The sequence below is a fragment of the Pogona vitticeps genome, chromosome 6 (genome assembly GCF_051106095.1).
Source record: "Pogona vitticeps strain Pit_001003342236 chromosome 6, PviZW2.1, whole genome shotgun sequence".
Taxonomy (NCBI): Eukaryota; Metazoa; Chordata; class Lepidosauria; order Squamata; family Agamidae; genus Pogona; species Pogona vitticeps.
Window position 1 is genome coordinate 17,088,328 of NC_135788.1, and position 10,484 is coordinate 17,098,811.

Here is a 10,484-nt window from a genome sequence, read left to right on the forward strand (position 1 = left end):
TGTGGTGCTGGAGGAGGGTCTTGAGAGTCCCCTGGACAGCAAGGAGAACAAACCTATACATTCTGAAGGAAATCAAACCTGAGTGCTCAGTGGAAGGACAGATCCTGAAGCTGAGGCTCCAATACTTCAGCCATCTCATGAGAAGAGAAGACTCCCTGGAAAAGACCTTGATGTTAGGAAAGTGTGAGGGCAAGAAGAGAAGGGGGCGACAGAGGATGAGATGGTTGGACAGTGTCATCGAAGCTACCAACATGAATTTGACCAAATTCTGGGAGGCAGTGGAAGACAGGAGGGCCTGGCGTGCTCTGGTCCATGGGGTCACGAAGAGTTGGACATGACTTAATGACTAAACCACAAGGGACTCTTTTTTTAGATAAGCTTGGAAAAGTATTTTTTTTTTGTTTGGTTCCTGGAGAATTCTCATACTTTGTGAATGAAGAAGCATTTGCTGTCTTCTCCCTCACATTCTGTCTCTCTTGCTTGCTGGCTGAGTTTTGCTTTCTTCTCCCTTTCCTGGCACACCTCCTCATTCTTGCTTGCTGGGCACTCTCTTTTGACCTCCTCAGTCTCTCCCCCCCCCTTATGCCTCCTTATACATTATCTTTCTATTTTGATTTCTAAATGTTCCATTCTGACATCTCCTGTCCCCTACCTTCCACCTCCATCTTTTGCTATTCCTCTTGGAGATGTAAATGCACCAGTTTATGGTGTTTTGGATAATGAAGTAGATAATGAAGTTCCAACCATGCTAGAATGGTTGGAAATGGGAACGAAGTGAGCTAAGTCGATAATTGCCTGTACAACAACATATTGACTCCATAGCTATCAAAATCTATGTGTGGAATTAATGGCTCTTATTTAGAAATTCCTTCAGGCATTTCTTAGGTTATCACTGGGTCACAGGCAAAGCTTCTGATTCACTGAGGGCACTAGTACTTCCTGTTATCATCAAGTTAAAAAACTCTGACTTTTACTGTTTGTATCTGTGGGATCTTCACCGATTAATTCTGCTTGTCACTTTTTCTTCCTTCTGTTTTGCTGCTTCCTCATGTGGACTCTACTGCTTATCGCTCACACCTGTGTGACAATGGTTGTGACCTCATCCCAGAAATTGATGCCAGATCTTCATCCACAGTAACCCAGTTGGGGTGTCCGTTGGCATGACAACTGTGATAATAAATGCCACTTGCAAAAGGCTCTTAATCATATCAGTTACTGGACTGAAATTTCTTCTTTTACTTCTTGTGAAAGGTACCACATTTGCTTCTGGATTTTTTTTTCTGTGTCATCAATGCTGTCTTTCCACATGGTTTGCAACACACAGATCACAGCTTAACTAAATTCCGAACAGAATTACAGAATAATAGAAGCAGAACACACCACGAGGCCTCTCCAAACAAGACCAACTTCTAGCAAATCTGTTGACACGGTTCAAGAAAGGGGCAGAATACCGTTGAATGAGCTTGTCTAGTTACGAGCCTGCCCAGAAACATGATATGTGCATAGAGATACAGGGACAGAGGATAGGGTTGCCATGCGTTCTGTTTGGAAGAGCATAGTTCCCTGTTCAGAGGGCTGTCAGCAAACAGCCTTCTGTTTGAAGTAGAGACATATGTTCCACTGATTCAAATGAGCCTGCTCTAACTGTGACATACTTTAGCAGAGTAAATCACAGTTAGTTCTGCTGATTCAAATGGTAGCCCTCTTTGAATCAATAGAACTTATGAAGGATTCACTCACTAAGTTCCTATTAATTCAATAGGCCTACTTTAGTGTAGTTGACTACTAAATAACAGGATTGTGGCCACTGGTCGTGATTGGAAAATGTGAGACTGTTGTCTTGTTGGCTGTGTATTTTGCATGCATTAAATCCTGAGAGTACCATATAGGACAAAATGCTACAATAAATGTAAGAAAACAGCCTTCTCTTACTTTTAAGCTAAGACTTCTAATAATTTACTCAGTTATGCACAAATTACAATAACACTACAAAACCCACAACCCTTTGCCATCTTGATCTTATGTCAGTGGTGAAATCTCTCAGTGGTGAATGCTTACACTGCATTTTCAGCCAAGATGGGAGCACTGAGATTTTTTCACATCCCTGCTTTGAAGATGCCCTCTTTTTAAAGGGCTCCACAGTTCTAGTTGGGCTGAAAAGTTTTAAAACCCTACTTGACATGATTATTAAGAAGGGAGGGTAGCTGGGGCCTTCATGTTGCCCACCAAAGGTTAGCAGCTGAACAGCAGACTAAGTGATTGACTTCCATGCTATGTTTAGAGATATTTCAATGTAAATTATTTCTAAGTTTGCATTGAGACATACTATTAAGCATATGCAAATATTATGCAAATCTGTATACTCCTTGTCATATTTATTTTGCTTTCTCCTGTTTTGCATTCCCTATGTTTTGTCTAAATGGGCACCATGATACAGTAGTGAGATTCAAAATGAGCAGGCTAAAGAAGGTGGAAATACAAAGAACACGTAGCTTACAAGGCTGCAGAACATGAAAGCCAAGGTAGCATCAAAACACAAGCTGAATTTGCTGCAGTATCGGTGTATGAATATGTGAAACCTGAAACGCCGATATAGGAAGCCAGGTGTGACTTATGAAGGCCCCAAGGAGTGCACAGAGGCAGGTGCAGATGAAAGACTCTATGTTTCCCACAGGCAAACACTGAGTCAAATTTGATATGTGAAAGCTACACGGGGCAGCTGCTGATGCATGAAGAAAGGCTCATAGACAAGTTATGGAGGGAAAAAAACTTTACCATGGAACAATCATTACCCATCAAGATCTCTACAACCATGGCATTTTTTTCAGATTATTTCCAAAGATTTATGTATTTAATATAAATTAATTCCCTGTCCTATAATCCATCCTTCATCCTTTCACAGAAAATAAATAAGTTTTGGACAATACCACCAGAACTCTCCCGGAGATTGGTGTCCTGTTTGTGTCTAAAGAGGGAAATCCAACTTCCAGTTTTGAAAGAAAGGTGAGATTTGATTCAAATCAAGACAAGTCAAATGAAATCTAAACTGCTCTTTGTTTCTTCAAGCTGGAGAGACAAAGGGAGAGTGGAAATGGAGAAAGAGTAGGTTAAGAAAGCATCTTCTTTTACAATTGCATGTCCTAACAAAAAACAGTTTATCCCAGTAATGATGTTCCATTTCAAAATGCAAAATCAGAACAACTGAAGAAGTTCTTCAGAAAATTGGTGGTAGGGTTAGAATCCACATAGAAACAAATACCCGAATATCCAAAGAGTGTCCACAGGATTTTTTTCTGTCGGGGGCAAAATTGGATCATGGTACATGAGGATAATTTGTACAGACAGTGTATAACAGTATAATACCATACCTCTGTCTCTGTACATGAAAGTAATGACCAGATTCCTGATGATTAGATACAGTGGTGTAAATACAACAGTGTAACCTGCAGAGGCAAATTTCCAATGATTGATACCTTGCCACTTGCATCCCTCATTGTGTGCCAGCTGTGTAAACTGGTAAGTGAAGAGGAATACAAAGTTGTTAACTAGCAGCAATACACCACTGCAATTTACACCATCAGTCTTATGCCAGCATAGCTAGCCAACAGGATTTAGGGCAATAAATACATTTGGGATTTCAAGATGGGGTAAAAGCTCTTCCTTTGCCCCATCCTACAAACAACAATCTGAATAACTGGCCTTCTCTTAACTCCATAACAAGCAGCCTGTTGTCTGGATAAATTAAAACCATATGAAATATAATCCTTTTCTGCTGGGCCATTACCACCAGTTCTGCAGGGTGTTGTTTCAGTCTCATTATATGTCTATCTAGTGATAGCACACCCTTCTTTTTCCTGAGTCAGCCTGGTGTGATCTTTATTTCCCTTCATTAATTATTATACCAACCCTAAAACCGGCTTGCCTGGGCAGGAAAACCTGCTTGCTCTCCTAGCATGGTAGTTATTTGTGCAAGAGGAAATGTTTTGTGCAAGAATTATTTCTGATGGAAAGAAACAGTTCTGATGAAAAGATAAATTAACACAGTTTTGGGGGGAAAAATTGAATCACTATTATTAACTGATACAGTTCAGTAGAAGATGAGTTGGTGATACTATAGGGGCCACCTTGCACTTGCTCAACGCTACTGCAGAATTGCTCAGTACCAATCCCAGCTGATACAGAGCAGCACTCCATGTGATAACGCAATAGTATTCTTCCTGCAAGTAGGACACCACCACTGTTGGGAATTTAAAGCTGGTTTGTTCAGTATTTCACAAAACTGGTCAGGATTTCTAAGGAAAAGCCGTGTTCTCAGCAGCAGACTTTTCTGCTGCTACTTGGTTTGAACCAAGTTTGGGAAAGTTACCTTTTTAGAGCACAACTCCCGGAGTGTCTCAGCTAGCAGAGGTAGTGGACATGCTGGGGGATGGATTCAGGGAACTGTTGTCCCTAAAGTAACTTTTCCAAGGTTTCAGCTGACGGCCATGCCAGCTCTGGGAGGTGTGGTAAAAAAACAAAACGAAACACATTTGTTTATGTTCATGTCAGTGGACAGGCTGATTGAGCAGTGCTGGGGGCAACAGTCCAAAAACAGCAACTTCCCCATTATCTTGTTGTTGTTGTTTGGTCATTAAGTCGTGTCCGACTCTTCATGACCCCATGGACCAAAGCACGCCAGGCCCTCCTGTCTTCCACTGCCTCCAAGAGTTTGGTCAAATTCATGTCGGTCGCTTCGATGACACTGTCCAGCCATCTCATCTTCTGTCGTCCCCTTCTCCTCTTGCCTTCACACTTTCCCAACATCAGGGTCTTTTCCAGGGAGTCTTCTCTTCACATGAGATGGCCAAAGTATAGGAGCCTCAGCTTCAGGATCTGTCTTTCCAGTGAGCACTAAGGGTTGATTTCCTTCAGAATGGATAGGTTTGTTTTCCTTGCAGTCCAGGGGGCTCTCAAGAGTCTCCTCCAGCACTACCATTCAAAAGCATCAATTCTTCCCGAGATCTTAGCCATTGTCAGTTCTTGTGAGGGGAGTTTCCAAGCTCTGGCTTTAAATGCAAAATCAAACTCTTATGCAGCAGACATAATAGTTCCATTTCAACAGCTCTCAATGGGGGTTTCTCTCCTTTCAATGTTCCCTTTGTATCCTTTGGAGGAATAGGATGCTCATGCAGGATCATGCCTAATTTGTTGATAGTAACACTGTGCAGTAATTTACCAGGAAACAAAATGATGAAGGAGCAATGACCTTTTAACTGTTTTGCAAAGCAAAATAGTTCGCTTTGTTTCTGATCTCAGTGCCACCCTTTCTCTGCATGCTGACTTACAAATGAAAGCAGATTCCAAATGTCAGGAATTAAAATGCACCCCTGGTTCTTTCCGAGGATTTCTTCAACATGGTGATTATCTCAACTGAAAAACCTGGCATTGGCACTGCAATCCTTTCAACAGTGTGGGGGAAAAGTTTCCGTTTATTGCACAATAATTAATCAGATTTTGTTTTGCAAAAAACAAACAAACAAATCAGAAGACAAGCAAGGGAATAAAGAGTCAACCATTACACTGATAATTGGATAAAATAAAATCTACAAAATGTAATGAAACAGTACTACAGTAACTAATTATTCAAATAATGATTAATTAAAATAATTCTAGAAATACATATTATCACCAGCAGGAATAAAAAAATTTCCTCCTCAGTATGCTGCGGAAAAAATGGCTATACCCCTTTCCTATGCCCCTTTATATGGTGTATCCCCAGCATGATGAAAATTGTTCTTCCTCCCAACAGAGCTTGGAAATGACATCTTTTGGGGGTGTGCAACTCCTAACGCTCCTTAGCTGACAGCAATTCAACATACTATATTTATTCATTTATTTAACTTATATGCCGCCCACACTACCCGAAGGTCTCTGGGCGGCTTACAACATTTAAAATACAATAAAAAGGCAAAATAATTAAAATGCAATTAAAAATATATACTCTAAAAATTGCCAACAGACCCACAGCTGATATTATTTCAATTAAAAGCCTTCTGTATGGGGGACTCCAAAAAGTAACACTTTCAAGAAGCAATACTACATCCTGCAGCACCTATTGAAAATGAAAAGAATACCATTGCATATAGGCAATCACATTTACTTACATCTGTTCCATTAATTTGATCCTATTGAACCCACCCTAGAAACAAAGCATTCAAACACAGCTTGGGTCCAGGCTATTTAAAGGTCTATATCACCCTATATGAGCCTACACAGCTTTTAAAATCTTCTAGGGAGGCCCTTCTCTTGATTCCACCACCTTCCAAGCTCATTTGGCGAGGATGTGGGTAGGGCCTTCTCAGTGGCTGCTCCCAGGCTTTGAAATGCACGGCCTCAAGAAGCCAAGTTGGCCTCCTCCCTCTTATCTTTCTGCGATCAGGCAAAGACCTTCCTTTTCAAGCAGACATCTAAGCAACATGTGGGGATCTACGGAATGCTCCATTTATGAAATTCAGATATTGTTAAATGTTTTCAAAATGTTTTTAAACCTTAACCAGTATTTGTTTTTTCATATTTAGTTTTGTATAGTATTTAACTTAATATTGCATGGATTTAATTGTTGCAAGCTGCCTTGGGTCTCATATGGGGAGAAAGGCAGCACACCAGTGATATAAATATCCCCCTTAGAAAGCCTCACATATTGCTGTTCCCTTTACACTTCATTTCTCCTTCTCAGCCACTGACTCTCCTCCCTCCACATCTGGAATCTGATCTGCAGTTCTCAAGAGTCTTTGGCTAAGCACTTTCTTTTTCAAGACTGTTTCTTCTCCCTCCCTTGTGACCTCGGAAAACCTTTCTCTCTGCAGCCATGCAAATGTCAACTGATCTAGGTTGCAAACCGAAAAGCTGAAGAATACACTGAGGGAGAGAGAGAGACGTGACTGTCACCTGAGAGCTTGCTGGTTAATTATGCAAGAATCTCAGTCATACTCTGCCAAAGCTTCAGTTTCGGGAGGTGAAGAGGTCTGGAACTCAATCTTTGCAGGAAACAAAAATAAATATAAACATAAATTTTCCAGAATCAAGCAGAACCTTGCAATCAGATTTAAAACACAGACTACCTTTGGAGATAAGAAATTCATAATCGGAGCTTTCTTATTTACACCACTGGCTGCAATCATATCCAGAGCTATGCATTCTTAAGTCCCTCTGACTTTAGTAGAATTTAAGCATGCGGGGACTGTAAAATAATTTCTGTAACACCGAAGTAAAACATTCCCCTACTATAGTCGTGTCCCGCTTAACGATTACCCCGTATAATGATGTGTGTATATGGATACATCTTTGTGGATTACTCAGGATTCTATTGAGTCAAAATATCTGTGTGCATCCAGCTAGATCTGCTGCTGAAGAAACAGAGATACATACGGTACTCTATTGCCCCAGAAATGAGAATATCAGAGGGTTCTGCTCTAACTGGCTCCAAATGCAAAATTCTTCACCAGGAAAACAGAGAGACTTGCCTGATATGGTTGCATTCACACCTGTAAGAGTCAATTTCAGGACAAACCTTTACCTGCAACTTACAGAGGAAAGGCCATAGAATCCAATTCTAAAATGAGTCTGGATCTTAAAATCTATGTCTTGTATATCATACATCAGTCATAAGAACATATGAAGAGTCCTGCTGGATCAGGCTAAGGGTCCATCGGGTCCAGCTTCCTGGATCTCACATTGGCCCCACCAGATGCCTCTGGGAGCACACAAGACAACTAGATCCCTGCCTCCTGATACCCCTACCCTGCATCTGGCATGTTGAGGTACTGTACCTTCCTTCTAAGCCTGGATATTGTACATCCCCATCGTGGCTTGTAACCTATGATGGACTTTTCCTCCAGAAATCTGTCCAGTCCCCTTTTAAAGGCATCCAGGCCTGATGCCATCACCACATCTTGTGCCAAGGAGTTCCACAGACTAACAGCACACTGGGCAAATAAATATTTTCTTTTGTCTGTTCTCACTCTCCCAACACTCAATTTGAGTCTTCTAATTATCTTCTTGCCTGCTTCTTCCTGCATGTTGGTCAAATGATGCATCTGAACATCCATGCAAGCACACGATAGATCTAGGATCTGAGCAGTCCTGTGTTCCGTCCTGATTCCTCTAGAAGTATGACAGGTCTCATCATCTAGCACAGCTGGGAGTGAGGGAGGTTGTTGTAGTCCAAGCCATCTGGAAAGTGCCATGTTGGGGGGTCAGGATTAGAGGCACTGCTTCCAAGTCACTAAATATAGCCTGTGTGCATGCTTGAGCCACTCCGCATCATATCTGTTACCAAGTAATCAGTGGTTCAATTCTAGATCAGTAGGAGCAAAGAGCAACTCTTCCTTGGAAGGACAGCCATCAGCCTATAACTAGGTGCAAAAACAAGGTCAGGCAGTTAGGACTGTTACACATTCCTTTTGTCAGAAAGTGGTCTCGATGGCAACTATGGTCCTCATGAGAGGGTACCTCATGTAACTGCGCTGTTACAAAAGTTGTTCTTCCTACAGACTAGATAGGTGTCTAGTTCCTACTGATAATGGTGAGTGTAATCTGTATGAATCGTTCAGGTAGGGATGCAATTCTGTGGATATGAGTGTGGATTTAAGCTTGTGAATTAGGTAATTAGATTCTTGATTTAGCTCTCTTGTGCTACAGTGGGACCTTTGAGTTTCTCAGAGTCACGTTTTGTTACTGAATCCATGCAAAGGCAAATATACAATGTACGCATCCTGTGTCATCACCACCTGCAAAACTGTAAACAGGGACCACTGAAGTGTGTTTCTTCCCAGGGCGAGATGTTTTGATTGCCAGGTCTCTGTATTTTGTTAGTTTTTCCAATTCTTTATTTTCAACTCTGGCATCCTCTGGAATTGCAATGTCAACGTTCTAGATATTTCTTCATTCTATCACTACTATGTCCGTTGTGTTATGTTCAAGGTATCAGTTTAGATCCGGAAATCCCACAAGATCTTGACTTCCTCATTTTCTGACACCTTCTCTACCTGATGTTCCCATGGGTTTAGGGACCAGTGTGCTAACTTTGCCACTCTATCATGTCTGACTTAGTCATCTGTTTGTGCAATCTTTGGACATTCGCAGATAAGGTGGGACAGAGTTTCATCTTTTTCTTGGCAGAGTCGACATTTGCTTTTTGCACTGATTCCTTGGATCTTAGCTTTCATCACATTGTTCTTGTACAGCAAAAATCAAGCTTTCGGTCTCTTTCTTAAAGGCCCCCAATGGTTAGGGAAAGGGAGGCTCAGCCTTTCAGGCGTCCAGTGCCACTGGCATCGCCACCTTTGGAGGCATCCCGGGGGTCCCCGCCGCCGCTGATCACCACCTACAGGCTTTCCCGGGGGAAAGACCAGGCCTACCAGGAGAAACCCTTCCCTGGTAGGCATGGTCTACCAGGCTTTCCCCCTGGGAAAGCCTGATTGGTGGCAGCAGGGGACCCCTGAGAGGTCTCCCATGGCGGCGGGGAAGCCCCAGGAGGCCTCTGAAGGTGGCGATTGGCGGTGGCCCCCTGGGAGGCTTCAGACTGGTAAGGTGCTGCTTTTTTTAATAAAAAAAGTTGTTCTGGGTGGGTTTTGAAGGGTAGGTTTGGGCTGGGGGGGTATGTTTCTGTGCTTTGTTGTTTGGTGATTTATTTATTTTTTTGCAGTCCCAGCATGGGACTTGCTCCAATGTTTATTTTTGGATTTGTTGGTTTTTTTTGCAGTCCCATTTGCAGTGTTTTATTTTTATTTTATTTTATTGGTATTTTTTTCTTCTGCCAGAATGGATGAATCAGTTTTCAATGCATTCCTATGGGAAATGGTGCCTTGACTTACGAATGTTTTGACTTATGGCCACTGTTCCAATACGGATTAAGTTCGTAAGTCAAGGCACCACTGTAGTGCTGACATGGAAATGATGGGACTGCTGCTCTCCAGCACTGGAAAAGTAGCAGGCAGGCTGCAGGTTGAACAAGGACTGGATGGGGCTAAGGTTTTGGAAGCCAGAGCTGTGTGTGCCACATGGCCTGCCTGTCCCCTCCAAAATGAGCCTGTCATTCTCCCTCTATGAGCCTGCCCGGGCATTAAGATCATCAGGGGAGGCCTTTCTCTCAGTTCCACCACCCTCACAGGTGCGTTTGGTGGGAACATGGGAGAGGGCCTTCTCTATCGCTGCTCCTAGACTCTGGAACTCCCTCCCACAGGAGGCCAGGCTGGCCCCATCATTGTTGTCCTTCCGCAAGCAGGCAAAGACCTTTCTGCTCAGGCAGACTTTACCTTAATAACTGGTGGTCTGAGAGAGGTTTTTAAATGGATTGTTCTGCTCTATTGTTTTTACATTATTTTAATATTGATCTTAGTTACCATTTTTATATAATACTTCTTTAATTCTTTTAAAATATTTGTATACTTACTGTTTGTAGTCTTTAAATACTGTTTTAAATATGTAAGTCACCTTGGGTCCTT

At 42.1% G+C, this 10,484-nt stretch overlaps 2 long non-coding RNA genes across 2 annotated transcripts; both read right to left on the reverse strand.

Moving 5' to 3' along the window:
* Positions 1-5,439: 5,439 nt before the first annotated feature.
* Positions 5,440-7,016, reverse strand: LOC140708097 (uncharacterized). Its single transcript, XR_012088229.2, has 2 exons — positions 6,928-7,016; positions 5,440-6,091 (listed from the first exon to the last, which is right to left on the reverse strand). It is a non-coding gene; the product is annotated as an uncharacterized LOC140708097 (long non-coding RNA).
* A 1,211-nt stretch (positions 7,017-8,227) lies between these two features.
* Positions 8,228-10,484, reverse strand: LOC144583805 (uncharacterized). Its single transcript, XR_013537763.1, has 2 exons — positions 10,433-10,484; positions 8,228-8,393 (listed from the first exon to the last, which is right to left on the reverse strand). It is a non-coding gene; the product is annotated as an uncharacterized LOC144583805 (long non-coding RNA).